Source organism: Aedes albopictus, chromosome 3 (genome assembly GCF_035046485.1).
Source record: "Aedes albopictus strain Foshan chromosome 3, AalbF5, whole genome shotgun sequence".
NCBI classification, from domain to species: domain Eukaryota; kingdom Metazoa; phylum Arthropoda; class Insecta; order Diptera; family Culicidae; genus Aedes; species Aedes albopictus.
In genome coordinates, this window is record NC_085138.1 from 24,702,107 (window position 1) to 24,716,948 (window position 14,842).

Sequence of the window (14,842 nt, forward strand, 5' to 3'; positions counted from 1 at the left end):
AGGTTGACAGCCAACCAGGGATAGGGTGCGATTCAAAACTCTTTGCGTGATGCACACTCTGCTACGAGACAGCACAACAAACTAGAAGGAGACGAGTACGCGCAATCGGTTGTGTGTTGCTCGCTTACTTTGCCGCGCGCTGGAGCTCTCACGCTCTGTCGTATGCACTCTCTCGGTGCTTGTCTCCGTGCTTAGCACTTGGCTTGATACTACGCACGATTGGAAAAATTTCGAATCAAACGACCCATCACTTGTCAACCCTTGACAAGCTTAACAACTTTGACGAAAACACAAACTCTTCAATTAATTTATTAATTGATTTTTTCTGTTTGGAGACAAGCGCAGTCCAAGCACCGTGCATTACTCCCTGCGCCGTAGAGCTAGTGCTGCGATTGTCTCTCGCACAATTACGAAAGCTCTCACTCATACGTCTCTTGTCTCTCGGCAAAACGGGAGACGAGCACTTGCGATTGTGTGAAGCACACGCTTTTTTCGCACCGCACGGTGCATGCCGCCAATCCCTGCAGCCAACAAATACTAGGGGTGGTGGGGGTAAAATGGACAGGGTACAGTTTCATGGCTTTTATTGTTTTTTCAAATGTTTCATCGATTAAAGCTTATGCCTAAGCATGAATCATTATACTTTTGCTGATCTTGAACATTAAAATCAAATAAACCTCTTCAAGATGACAAAAACTTTAAAAATCACGTGAAAAATCGGAAATGATGTAAAATCCGCTTATAATTGCTAAGGTTTTCTCGTAAGTTATTTTCAAATTATCATAAGTTTTACACCCTAAACCAATAAAGTCCACGTAGAAGAATATATTTGACCGAAAAAAAAATTTAGGTTTTGTAAAAAAACAAGTTTTGGAAATAATTTCAACAAAATCAGACCGTGGGGGTAAAATGGACAATCGGTTCAAATTTCACCAAAATTTCATTTTTTTTTGCAAACTTCAGAATCATCAGCCGTCATTACCTATCGTGAGATAATTGAAGTAAAAAGTTATAAAAAAAAATATTTTATATCAACAAAATATAATTTTCATCCAAAACAGTGCTTGTTTTTTACTCTATTTTTACAATAATTATTTAAGTGTGTTTCTAAGTTTGTATTAAAAGTTTGAAAACAACAAAATAAAGGTATTGTATGAAATTTGATAGTTTGTATTTAAAAACATAGAAACAATATGCTGTTATATAACTTTCAACGACTTGTTCATTTTACCCCATCCATTGTCCATTTTACCCCCACCAATTTTTTTCAAGCTATTTTGATGCATCATTTGGTGAATAAAATAATCAAAGAAAACAATATTTTTTAAATGCAACCCCTTACCAGATTTCTGGAGTATATAATTACCTTCCATGTTACTCGGAAAAGCAGATGGATTTTGCCGCATTTCCGCGGGAAACGACCAAAATGCTTAGGTTGTCCACTTTACCCCCACCACCCCTATGGTTATTTTGGCCCAAAATGGAACGGTTTTCACAAGAAATTTGGACACTTTTATTCGAACCAAACGATACCGATTTTTTCAGCTGTTTGAACACTTTGGTTAAAAACTTGTGGTCACATGTTACACTATTTTAATTAGCTAAATCACTAATTAATTATCAAATTAAAGTTTGAAATCAACCGAATTTTGGAAAAAAAGGATGCAGAAATGACAGCGAAAAAATTTTACGTCCGCGCGCGCTCACAGACTGCTGCGATCATGTATTGTAAAGTATGGAAAGTATACAAAAACTCATCTATAAATCAAAATTTCCCCGATGGAATATTTTCAAACTTTCCATTTATGCAAAATAGCAAAAATACTGACATTCTGTGAAGAAAAATTCGAGGTACATGAAAGTTCAATAATAATTGAAATTTTGACACCGTGCCCCTGTATGTACACTGTGGTTCAAAAAATCGTTTTTGCTCCATACCGCTTATTCGATTCGTAACCAGATTCTAAGCCATCTCCCAAAAATTGAGCTGATTTGGTTAAAAACTGAGAGTGCACAAGCCCTTCAAAGTTTGTATGGAAATTACTATGGAAAAACGACGTTTTTCATTCAACTGACCGTAGCATTTCCCCAAGTGGCCAAGAGTGTTTGTTGACCTTTGGCATTCCTAGGCTACTCTATCAGCTACAACTTTGCCGAATACCACATTCAAGTCGGACGCCTCATTAATTAGTTATCGATTTTTATCCGGAATGAAAATCTTTGATCATGATGGTTACACTGTTCAATGGGCATCACTGCAATTTGCATTGAAACATAGTAGCCATGATTTTTGTGTGCTATCTTTAGCGCCATGTGCAGCAATGTTGCCTGCTGGAAAGCTGAGCGATCACTGTTAAGGTTTCTCCAATTGGATAAAAATCGATATCTATTGAATGAGGCGCCCGATTTGAATGTGGTCTTCGGCAAAGTTGTAGCTGATAGAGTAGCCTAGGAGTACCAAGGGTCCACAAACACTCTTGGCCACTTGGGGAAATGCTACGGTCAAATGAATGAAAACGTCGTTTTCCCATAGTAATTCCTATACAAATTTTGAAGGGCTTGTGCACTCTCAATTTTCAACCAATTCAGTTCAAATTTTAGGAGAGGGCATAGAATCTGGTTATGTATGAATCGAATAAGCGGTGTGGAGCAAAAACGATTTTTTGAACCACGCTAATGTACACCGTGTCCAATAAGTTCTCATGCAAAATCAAATTGAATTCATTTCACATCTGAAATTAGGATTATCAAAGTAAATAAATTTATTGAAAGGCAAACAACACTGATCAAATGCAGCATATGTTTTGGAAAAAATTGTCCTTTATCCTTCTCTGCTGATCGCTTATGTGTCGTAAGTCCATTTCAGCTGGCACGCACGCCATTTCATTGGTATTTCGTCACATTTGTACGAGTAATGGTTCAAAGTTGAAACAAATTAGGTTCCTGTCTTCACCATTGCTAGTAGTAACTATGACCAGAAGAAAAAAATATGAGACTCTGTATTGGTGGAGTACGAAGCCATTTTATTTTGTACAAAATTAAACAAAAATGTCCATTTACCTGTTTCAATAAGATTTGTTGTTTTAAAGAAACATGGCTGTATCTTATCTTGTTGATTCACAACATTCTCATTTCTAAAACGTACTTGTGTCCCTATTGTGGTAAATTTGGTCCAAAATTTACGTTTTATGATGTTGATCTGTAATATAACGATCATTTTGAAGGATATCAGCTCAAGTTAAGCTTATTTGCAAATTTCTTATCATTCCATCACTAAAATTGTTTTATTTTAGCCATTGTATATCCATTTGGTACAATACTTCAGATAAAAATTCAAAATTTAACTCTATGGACGCTATTTAGCTATCGTAGAATTAAAAACATTTCGAATATTTTTCTTACGTGCCGGAGCAAACGGATTTCAGAAAACGGAAGAGTACAGTCGAGTCTCTTACTAAACGAATTCCTATTAAACGAGCTCCTACTAGACAGGGGTGAGCGTTATAGGAGACTAAGAGCTTATGGGATTTCGGCTTTTTGGGGGTGTGGCCTATTATCTCGGGTTTATTAAGAGTCAGCGCAATACTTTCTTCGGCAAAGTTTTAGGGCTTGATAAGATCTACCATTTAGAACTGTTGTGGAGGTTCGACCTAAGCAGAATAAGTGGCTTACAGTCGTCTCGGCTAGCACAAAATCAAACGCCAACCAATAGCCAGAATATCGTTTCATAAGCAAACCATGTATTACACCAATTCATAAACTAGCCCTACTCTGCCTAGCTTTCTTTCTTATGCTAAAACATCGCTTTTCTTAATTTCTACTCACGGACCAGAGTGCGCTGACTTGGGCTACGCTGTCGCCCAACGGCGACATGACCTCCACCCGACTCGCTTTCGATGATGACATGTCTTCAGAGTTGTGCCACCTGACTCCTCCCCGTGGTTGCAGGGCGGTGCTGTGCGCCGACTAGCCACGGCTGATGGTGCTCTACCTGCCGTTTGGCACGGCGTGTAACGTTGTCTGCGAAATGAAACCAGTGAACAAAAAGACCCTGCAAAAGCCCGGTAGTATTAGCACAAGTTCCTTAGGTTGGGATTTGATCAACTCACTTCCGATGGAAGGTCTTTTCTCGCAGTAGTCCGTCGTCTTAGTCGTCGTTTAAGCACACGGGAGGTATCACGACACAATCGGTTTCACCGGTCCGGGCATGCGTAGCAGCGGTCCTACGTGTGTTGTATGCCACAATGACTAAACAGCCGTACCAAGAGATCGTGGGTGATTTTAGAACCTTCCTCTACCAATGTAACTTGGCAAGGTGATGTAGGCATGCGAGCGTTTACCTGTCGGGCTAAATTCGAGGTTAGACTTCACATCTAGTGTGTTCCGGAGCGTTTCTTACCTCTGATAAGATCCAATATCTGTCGCACGCTCGTGACGGTGCTGCGGTCAGGTTTGTCGAGCGTGCTGTACTGCCTTTACCAAGGATTTATCGGTTTTTGAGGGATGCACTAATATTTCCGCGACGAGATCGGAATCCTGGATAAAACATGTGATCAACATTGGGTTTTACGATTTAATCACCGTTTAGAGGAGTTAATCACCTTTTTTCGTCTGGACAGCTGTTCACGGGATCTTGTCCGATCTTTCTGTATTGTATTTGACTCGCACACTTTTTGTTTTTCGCCCTTTTCTGATGGCGTTTCGGCAAATGCTTCCGTCCGTCGAGCTGCCTTTTCCAAAACCGAGGTTCTTTTCGTTGGCGGAAATGTTGCTGTCACTTGTTGTTTTTGCAAGCAAATTTGTTGTTCGTGTTTCTGTTTCAAGTGCGCAGCCCATGTCGGGGGGTCGTCGGATGGTGGCGCATGTACACAGTTATTCTAGCTTAGTCACTATTTGTCTATTGGATTGGGTTTTCATGGCAAATTGGCTAATTTACACTCATAAATCTGCATAAACATATAGAACGTAACAGAACTTTGGTTCATATGATTAATTGGCAACTTGGCCGCTAGAGGGGCCATCAACAGTTTGATGCTAAATTGCACTACAGGAACTATATCAGGTGGTTGTCAAGCAAACGCTACGATATGCGACAGCTCAAGACCCTGATAATTTGGAAGGATAGTTTCTTCGGAAAAGTTGTTGGGTACGCCAATAACTTACTGACGATGAGTTGCGTGGCTCGAAATTCCTCCACTGGGCGGCGCTAGTGAGCAAGTAAATTTGCGAAACCTCATGTCTCAGAATCCCGATAACTTATAAAGTTAGATAATAGGCCACACCCCCAAAAAGCCGAATCCCATAAGCTCTTAGTGCCGATTTCTTCACCCTGGCTTAGGCGTTAAGCTAGGTTTAACTATATGGGTAAGCCTGGCTTACGAGTTAAGCCGAGGTGAAGAAATCGGCCCTTAGTCTCCTATTGAGCGGATTCCTATTGCGCCCCTCGACCAGTGATCTTATAAGAGTCTCGTACTGCTAGGCTTATAAAAACAAATCGAAAATAACGATATTATAAATCGTATGCTTAATTTAATCAGTATTATGTAGCCCTTCAATACATGCATTCATTTTGAAAATATTGTTGGCAGCGTAGGAAAATGGTTTGTTATTTGTAGTGCGTGTTTAGTACTTAACTACTCTTCTTATTTTGATGTTCCGTGGGACACTTTTCCCAGCGCACAGTGGGAAAAAATATGTATAAAACGCGAATAAATTCTATATCTCTGCTCGGAGTGGATGGATTCGAATGAATTTTTGACATGAACTGCCAAAATCTCTACAGTTTCAGACAAGGAGGGTGTTATTCGCCGCACGATGCTGGAAATCAGTGTAATTAGCTGGTTTTACCCCACTCTCTCCCACACACACCATTTTAAGAAAATCCTCATTTATTTCAGATTGGCGAACCAATTAAATTACTTATTTAACTCGTATTTGTGTAAAAACTTTCATAGTATCAGCAATTTGACATAGGGTCGGTCCTGCTCTTAAGGATTGCGTTCTACTCCGGGCGGAGATGAATGTGAAATTTCAAAGAAATATGGAATATTGGGGTTATTTAAAGATATTTCAATTTTTAAGGCCGTGCGTTGAGCCAAATCAGCTCCATTCGATACTACGGAAGTTTTTACACAAACACGAATTAAATAAATAATTTATTTTGCACTCCAGGATTTTTCAATAAAAAGTGAAAAAGAGAGATAGTGGGGTAAAATGGGCCCGATACACCGATTTCCAGCATCGTGCGGCGAATGACACCCTACTTATCTGAAACTGTAGAGATTTTGGCAGTACGTATCAAAAATTCATTCGAATCCATCCACTCCAAGCACAGATATAGAATTTATTCGCGTTTTATACATATTTTTTCCCACTGTGCAGTGGGTTATGGAATTCTTTCACGATTCCACTTCAAGATTCACTTCCCCAGGTACCCAGGCACTACACAGGCGGACGAGTAAACTGAATCGTCTCGAATTAATACTTTCGGATACCACAAACCGAACAAGACCGGGAGCAACAATTTGTGTGTGCAAACACGCCGGGGTAACGATTTCAACTGATTTTATTTACATTTCTAATCCTATTATGTACATGTGGTGTGCGTTCTGTGTGCACAGTAGATCAAATACTATTTTTTGCTGTTAAAATATAATTAATTAATCTACATGGGCATTTCATTTTAGTAGTTTGAGTAGGTATTCAACAGTGCGATTCGTATTTTTAATTTGTCCTATTTTTGTGGTTTCCCCTTGAAAACGGCTTAATGAAAAAAAAAGCCGAAACGTTGGGAAAAGCAACACTAGCTGTTTTGATTTACCCAAGACCGAGAAAACCAGCATCCCGGATTCAATAAATTCCAATCGTACTCATCAAGCACGAAATACCTGTTAGTATTCCAGATGAATTCAATGGAGAAATCCACGAAGGAATTCCGGATTCCTTCAAGTTCTGGGCGATACCTGAAGTAATTCCTGAGAGAACCCTAGCGGAAATGTCTTAAGGAATCCTAGTATGAATTCCAGGAGGATTCCCAGTAAGAATTTTTTGAAGAATCTCTGCAGGAATTCCAGAGAAGCTACGAAAGATATTCCAATAGAAATAAAACGAATAAATGTTGGACATATCCCCGAGAAATCCATAGAAGAAGCCTTATAGGAAAACTTGAAAAATAGTTTGAGTAATTTTTGGAAAAATAACTGAAAGTAACTATTTTTTTTATCCCTGCCTAGAGGCATCGGTGAAATTGCTGGAGGAATCCCCATAAGGATTCACCTGCAGTAGTACACCCCGTTGATCTTCGTTATTGCGAAGCCCTCGTCCGGCGCGGAAATTATCTCCTGGACCGGAAATCGACCGGTTGTACAGATCGCTGCCAGATTAGCCATATCCAAGCCCTTATCCACTATCCAGTTCTTATTGTCGAGACTGTTGGGAGGTATGCGATATGGGTCCGATATTAGAGTGATATCTGGCTGCCACAGCAACTGATGTGCGGCCTCACAGTGGTTCGGGTTTAAAAGTGTAACCTGCACTATCGTCGGCTATGTCATCCTCCACGCGTGCCTGGACATTTAAACTCATCCGTCGCGTGGCTCTTGTTTGCCATGCAAATCAGGTATTTTGGTGCAGAGTTGCACTCCCTGGCGATGTGGTCTTATACTCCGAATTTTCTGCAGATTTTGCTTCTATCGGGGCCTTTATTCCTCTTTATGTCCTTGTTCGAAGCACTTCAAGCACGCCTGTAGTGGCTCATAAATGCTCAGCGGGCGCACTAACCAGCCAATTTAGATCTTACCGACTGCAATCACCTTGTTCACCTCCCCTCATAGGTAAGCATACTGTCAAAAATTTTGAGAGGACGAATCTTATTATAATGTAGAGTAATCAAATTAATTAATTATCGATTTTTGCGGCTTGGAGTGGAACCAGCCGAGTGGAAGTTTTACTTAATTTCAAAAGCTGGACTGAACAAATTAGAGTGGAATTTGGGAAAAAGTTACTCGTGCTCTCGGTGAGACTCGAGACATAGTAGGAGTCGTGAGTTCCTGCTTGAGTTGCTAAAAGTCAAAAATCAATTTTAAAAAGATACATGCAAAACATATGAAGACTGAGAAAGTTATTACACTCAAAGTGAAAGTCTCTTTTTATATTATTTACTTTCACTTTCCGATGGTTTCGGTAATGATTAAGCTATTCTATTCCATTTATTGTCATTGACATGGTTGGTACGGGTAAGCTGCGGGTCACAGTTGGAGGCCAATGATATTATGATTCATGAGCTCTTTACGTTAGATGTTTACTAGGGTGGCCCACACGTATATGAAAAACAAAAAAATGAAAAATGTCAAGTCTTACCTCCTGAATCGGTTGTTTTGGACTCCCAGAAGCTATGTTCAAAATTTGAGTCAAATCGGTTAAGCCTAAGGGGGCGCTTAATGATAAAACCCTTTGGTATTATTGCAAGGAACTATATGCCAAAAAATATTGGTGAAGACCACAAAGTGATACGACGCCTATTAATAAAGTTATACACTAGCTAAAATGAAACCAATATGATTTCAACAATTTTTAAATTTGTTTTTAATCCCACTTCAGTTTAGCTTTTTTGGCATTATTCTGGGCAGTGTCTGTATTTGTTGAATTATAGTCAGCTGCATTAATGCGCAGTGGATCTTGCGTTGTTTGCTTGTTTTGTTCTGAGAATAAATATACAGAATCAGTCAAGTTTGACAAACACAACAAAAACATTTCCATGCTAAAAAAAACAATTGCCATATGCAGCAGTGACCTGAACACCGCCCTCTAACAACTATTTTCTTCGCAGAAAGCTCGAGCCCACTTTCTCCGAGGAACATCGCAAAATGGCAAAACTTTCGAATCGAAAACAATGGACGCAAAGGAGAACGCAATGCAATGCAATAAGAAATGCAACTGAAATGAGCTTTTACTTTTCGAATAGTATATGTTTTCATCTACACATAAGATTTGAATGTAGCATCCAGTATACCAATACCTGTCTTCAATCATCAGTAGTACAAATCATTTAAGAAGAGCTAAAACATCCTAACTAACTCTAGTCCTAACAGCTAGTAATCGCCGTGTCCAACATACTGTCTTGCTACTTCCTAACTAGTGTCCTGTACTAAACAGAAAGTATTTGTCGCTATCGCTATCGCCCAACCACACTAACGTTTCCGATCGATAGGCGCCTATTTTTTTGTTCTAGTTTTGTGATTGTGTAATAACATAGCTAACATCCCTACCTTAGACTATGTAGCAGTACAGCAGTCTCTTTACAAGGAAAATCGAGCAACTAGGTTTGGAATCGACGAAGATCAGTAAACACATCACATACACACACAGGAACACGAACACAAACACATACAAAACACAAGCAGCGAATAAAACCTCATGAATGTGATATTAAATTGTAATAGTTTTAGTGAACAAAACAGAAATATGCCAAAACACATCTCAAACTGTATCGAAGAACGAGTTTCAAAGTGATTAGTTTTAGTGCTAAATAACCGACGATTTAAGATAGTAAAAGTTGGAACAAGAACGAGAAATAAGAGTTTCTGTAGAGTAAGAAACTAGGTAATAGTTCTTAAACTAATTGTGAAAGTAGTTTACAATCAATAAACATTCTTTCAAAGAAGTAAAAGCTAACAATTACGAAGAGAAATGTTTGAAAAGTTCATATCACGCATTAACTAGGAACCGTCGGAATTACACATCAATTGATCAGCCGTTTCGATAACTAACGTCGGTTGCATTAGATCAAAGAATGTGTAGAAAATTTACTCTCTAAGAACTGTGCCAACGAAAACAATGTGTATGTAAAGAAAAATTGAATAACACTTCGACTACAGCCAACCACGATAAGCACAAAGCCGGATTTGACAGCGCTCCGCCAAGGTAGCTCTGCAAAACAAGGTAGACAACACAGAAGAGGACAAACAATTCGCCAGTGAGCGCCACTTCTGTTCTGGATTCTTAAACAATTGAATCTCGATGTAAAATATATCAACATATTGTGAGATATTTAGACCAGGAATAAGATTTCTCGATATTTAACATCCATCAAAAGAAAACAAACATCTCGATGTCAAACTACCTAGTCAATACACGTATGTGATTTGAAAACAGTTCAGAAATCAATATATTTAAATCCAGAGAAACCCTTCGGGGCTGTTTTGTTTGCCATCGGAAGAAATCCCTATCGTAGCAGTAGTGGATGATGCTTCAGCAGCCAAGGGCTCTCTATTTCCTGGGTAAAGTATAAACACGACTTTGCCTACCTTGAGAAGGTAAGTACACAGAAGCAGCATCGGTCGTCGCTTTCTCAGCCGACATCCTTTTGATGGTCACGTGCGTATGGCAGACATCTTCGGTTTATCGTTTACTTCCCGCAAGAATAGTCGAAGGAAATGGAACACGTGCAAGTATGCTGCACATGCAGTTTTTATTTCGCCCTGACACGGATAAACTCTCGATTCGTGAATGCACTTTACAAGAAATTGTGCCAGTGTACTGGCTGCAGGTGATCTTCAATGGGATGGTTGATTATCATTTCTGTTTTGCTTCCTATCAATATTGTGTTAGCATGAACTTCACACACAGTCATGTTACTTATACTGCTATGAAGTTTTTGAATCTTATTCCAAGAAGCTGAAAGCCGTAAATCGTGATTCTTGACCATAACTACAAAAGATAAAGGAAAAGCAGAAAAGTAGAAGCTTCGTTCTCTATCTTCTTAGCTTTCTTGTCTTGCTTTTTGTTGTTTTCAGTCATTTTGCTCATCATGCCTACTTCTTTGAATATATTTTTTTTAATATTTTTGCCAACTTTTCTTTTTTTTTTTTGTTTTTGTTTTTTTATATGATTAATTTCTGTCACAATATATTTATTCAGGAATTGTGGTTCTTCAGGGTTTCTTGTCTTGTTCATATTACGTTACTTACTATACTCCAATATTTCATGTTTTAGGTTTTTTTCATTTTTTTCAATTTCTTTTTGTTCCTCTCTATTGCTTGATTCTGCCTTTTGACGTAATTCAAGTCACTTCTGGTGCCTTTTGCTTTTACTGATTTTTTTCCATTACGTCGTTTTCAGCGGTGATCCATTTTACAGTTCAAATAAACAAGGGATGGCCAATTTTTTTCTCTCACAAAACGATCAACAAGCTGTAACTTTTCTTAGAAAGCATCGAACATTTTCAAATTTTGACTGTTTGTCAACCTCTGATATGTGCATCATTGGTGCAAATTTGAGCTCGATTGATCTTTCGTAAAACCTTATTTTCAAGACAAGAAATTTTTGTACTGTCTTATCTCCAAAAACTAGTAAACCGAATCAAATGAAACTTTGTATCAACAATATAATAATGCTTCAAAAGTCATTTTGAAATTGGCACTTTTTGAACGTTGGAAAAGGTTATGATGAATTGACACTTTCTCGAAAAAAATAAATACAAGAAATAGTCAAAATACCTCTTGGTTCCACCGGTCATTATTTCAAATTTCAGATTGAGTTGGGCTCTCCAGTTAGTCTAGTGGTTAAGGCAACGGATCGTCAATCCTGAGACGGTGGGTTCGATTCCCGATCCGGTCGGGAAAATTTTCTCGACTCCCTGGACATAGAGTATCATTGTACTTGCCTCAAAAATTCATGCAATGGTAGGCAAAGAAAGCCCTTCAATTAATAACTGTGGAAATTCTCAAAGAACACTAAGCTGAAGCGAGGCAGGCCAATTCCCAGTGCGGACGTCGAGCCATAAAGAAGAATAAAAAGAAAAAGATTGCGTAAATTTCGTCAAAAGTGAAAGTAGAAGCAAATCTCTGCTGGAATAAGTTTATTAGTTGTGAAAATTATTGGAGATTCTTTTAGAAGTTCTAGGCGTTAGGAGTGTGTCTGAATCTCTGAATAAAATCCTTAAGGATTTTCTAAAAGGTTCCCTGGTTGAATTCCAGTAGTAATCTGTAGAGGTTCTTGAAACTCTTGAGGAATATCTGAAGGAATTCAAGAAAAACTCCAGAAGATAACTCAGGAGGAATTATTCGATGGATACATGAAGGAACTTCTTGAGATAATACTAATGAAACTCTTAGAAGAATCTCATGATAAAATTTGCGAAGAATTCCAAGAGAAATCCCTAATAAAAATCTGGAAGATTTTCTGAAGAAATCCCCATTAAACACATGGATAATCCATTTCGTCATAAACAAATTCCTTAAACAATACGTGGAGAAATCGCTGGAGGTTTTTTTTTTTAGCTGTATTAACGAGATTTTTAGCCCTAGGCTAGTTCATCTCGCATCGCTGGAGGTATCCTTGCAGGAAATCCTGAATTAATTTCTACATAGAGGAATATCCAGAGAAATCCCTTATGATACCTGTATATAAATTTCTTATGAATTTCTGGGGGATCATTTGAAGAATTTACTGGGAAATGTCGTTAGGAATTTCCCATGGAATTCCTGGAGAACTTCCTAACGTTATCCCTGGAAGAATATACAAGTTTTTTTAGAATTTCCTCAAAAAGTTTCATAAGAAACCACTGCAGCAATGTTTAAAAAAAATATATCGAAGAACGTCTAAGGAAAGAGAAGTCTCTGAAAAAATTGAAGGAATATCTTAAACAAACCATGGAAGGATTTCAAAAGGAACCATTGAAGGAATTTCAGAAAGCATGAATGATTTCATTAGTAAACTTATGGAGAAATTTCTGAAAAAATAAATCGTGGCAGATGTTCTGAAAGAATCCCAGAAGAAATTTCCAAAGGATCTCATGGCGCAATTTATGGTGAAATTTATAGGAGGAATCCTTGACTGTAGAAGTATCAAGACGATTGACGATTCAAGAGACATTTCTTAACCCTCCTATGATGTTTGGATTTTCGCACCACAATGTCATAATGCACGTTCAGCGTGCCTGTTCCTACATACATTTATTTGTTCAACATCACATTTAAGACAAGACATACAGACTACAGAGGATAGACAAAATGATCGGACAGGCAACATTTTCACTTTACAAAAAATGTTCAACAAGCTGCAACTTTTCGATAAAAGCATCAAATATTCTCAAATTTTTACTATAAATTGATCAACTAGTTCTGTATCAAATTTGGTAAAAATTTACTGTGGCTGCAGCACCTAACTACCTCTTTTGTTTTCCATGTTTATTGACCTTCCTCTTCTGAAGGCTCATCATCAAAAGGTACATCAATAGTGTTCATATACTCTACATAATTACCGTACGGGTTTAGGCCGAACAGTCTCAGATTTTCATGAAACTTTTGCCACAGGCAGGGCTCATGGATATATTAACAAAAAAAAATGAAAAAAAATCAAAGTCGCCTATTTCTCGGAAAACTTAGGTGGATTTTTTTTTGTTTTCCCCTGACACTATGAAAAATCATAACTCTAGAATAAAGCATCGTAGAAACAAAGTTTTTGTTTTAAATAAAAGCAAATTTTCTCAGAAATCTAAAAACAAAATATGAACTGGAAAAAGTTTCCCACAAAAGGTTCCACATTTGAGAAAATTCGTAAAGAAAAGTCGGAAAAACTATGCTCGTAAAAAAATTTCAAAAAAATAATTTTGAGAAGGTTTTTTTTATAAGCTTCAATCGCTGAAATTTTAGGAATGCACTTTTTTTTTCGTTTTTGAGTTATGACCAATTTTTTTTAGATATGGCCAGTTTTGTTGTTTCTATGATGCTTCGTTCTTGAGTTATGAATTTAAAAAGTAAGTAATGTCAGGGGAAAACAAAAAAAATCCACCTAAGTTTTCCGGAAAAATAGGCGACCCTGAATTTTTCTTAATTTTTTTTTTGTCCATATATCCATGAGCCCTGCCTGTGGAATAAGTTTCATGAACATCTGATACCTTTCGACCCAATTTGTACGATAATTAAAAAAAAAATCCCCTACACCGCACAGTGTTCGAAATCGATGATTTTGCGATCAAAATTAAATAACTTTCTTATTTGAGGTTGGTTCTAGAGGTTTGGCGTGTTCTACAAAGTTTTTCTGCATGTTAAAAGGCGTCTTTTGATAAAATGTAATAAATGATTAATGCCCCTAGAAGTGAGATAAAATTTTAATTTTTTCAAAATATTTTTTTCGCAGGTTGACGTTTGCGGCAAAGTAGTAGCATATAATAAGAGAAAAAATTCGTAGAACATGTCAAAGCTCCACCTCTTACGGTTTTCGAGATATGGCGCGTTTTGTGCGAAGCACCCCTAAAATTAGTTTTTTTCAGTGTAGCTTCAACAGATAAAATTCTGCAGTTTTGTGACCTTCTATAAACTTGTTCAGGACGCCAAAATACAAATTTCTTCCGAAGATGTCAAGTCATTATATCTTAAAACAAAAAAGTTATAGGTAAATTTATCATATTTGAAGGTGCATTTTCACCTTAAGTAACTATTTCCGCTGCAAAATGGCGCAGACGGCTCAGTCGGTAGTTGAAAGATTGGACTGTTTACTATAGCTTGAGGGTGGAAACTCTCGTGGGCAATAGTGGGGGAGGTGGTTTAAATACATGGCAAAACTAATTATTCTGCCTTTAATACAAGAAAAATAAATAAAAATTAATAATTTAGGAGCCCGCAGCAATTTTTACTGCATTGCGTAATTTCCGGCAATATTTTTAAGTATTATTTATTTATTTACTTTAATTACACTAGTTTACAAAATAAAACGAAAGTCGTGAACTTCTGTCAACGACCAAAATTTTTGAAGCACAATTTAGCGCTGATTTCGAAACCGCGCTTCAAAAAATTTTAGGTAGGGCAGTTTTTAAGTTTGGGCTCAATATCGAGTTTAACAA

General features: G+C 37.7%; 1 protein-coding gene and 1 long non-coding RNA gene across 2 annotated transcripts in view; both read right to left on the reverse strand.

Moving 5' to 3' along the window:
* The window catches only part of LOC109418392 (UDP-glucosyltransferase 2), a 740,033-nt gene that overhangs the window by 385,907 nt on the left and 339,284 nt on the right, over positions 1-14,842 (reverse strand). The window lies entirely within an intron of this gene.
* On the reverse strand, positions 1,730-5,046 carry LOC115263980 (uncharacterized). Its single transcript, XR_003895927.2, has 4 exons — positions 4,602-5,046; positions 4,400-4,536; positions 4,110-4,348; positions 1,730-4,051 (listed from the first exon to the last, which is right to left on the reverse strand). It is a non-coding gene; the product is annotated as an uncharacterized LOC115263980 (long non-coding RNA).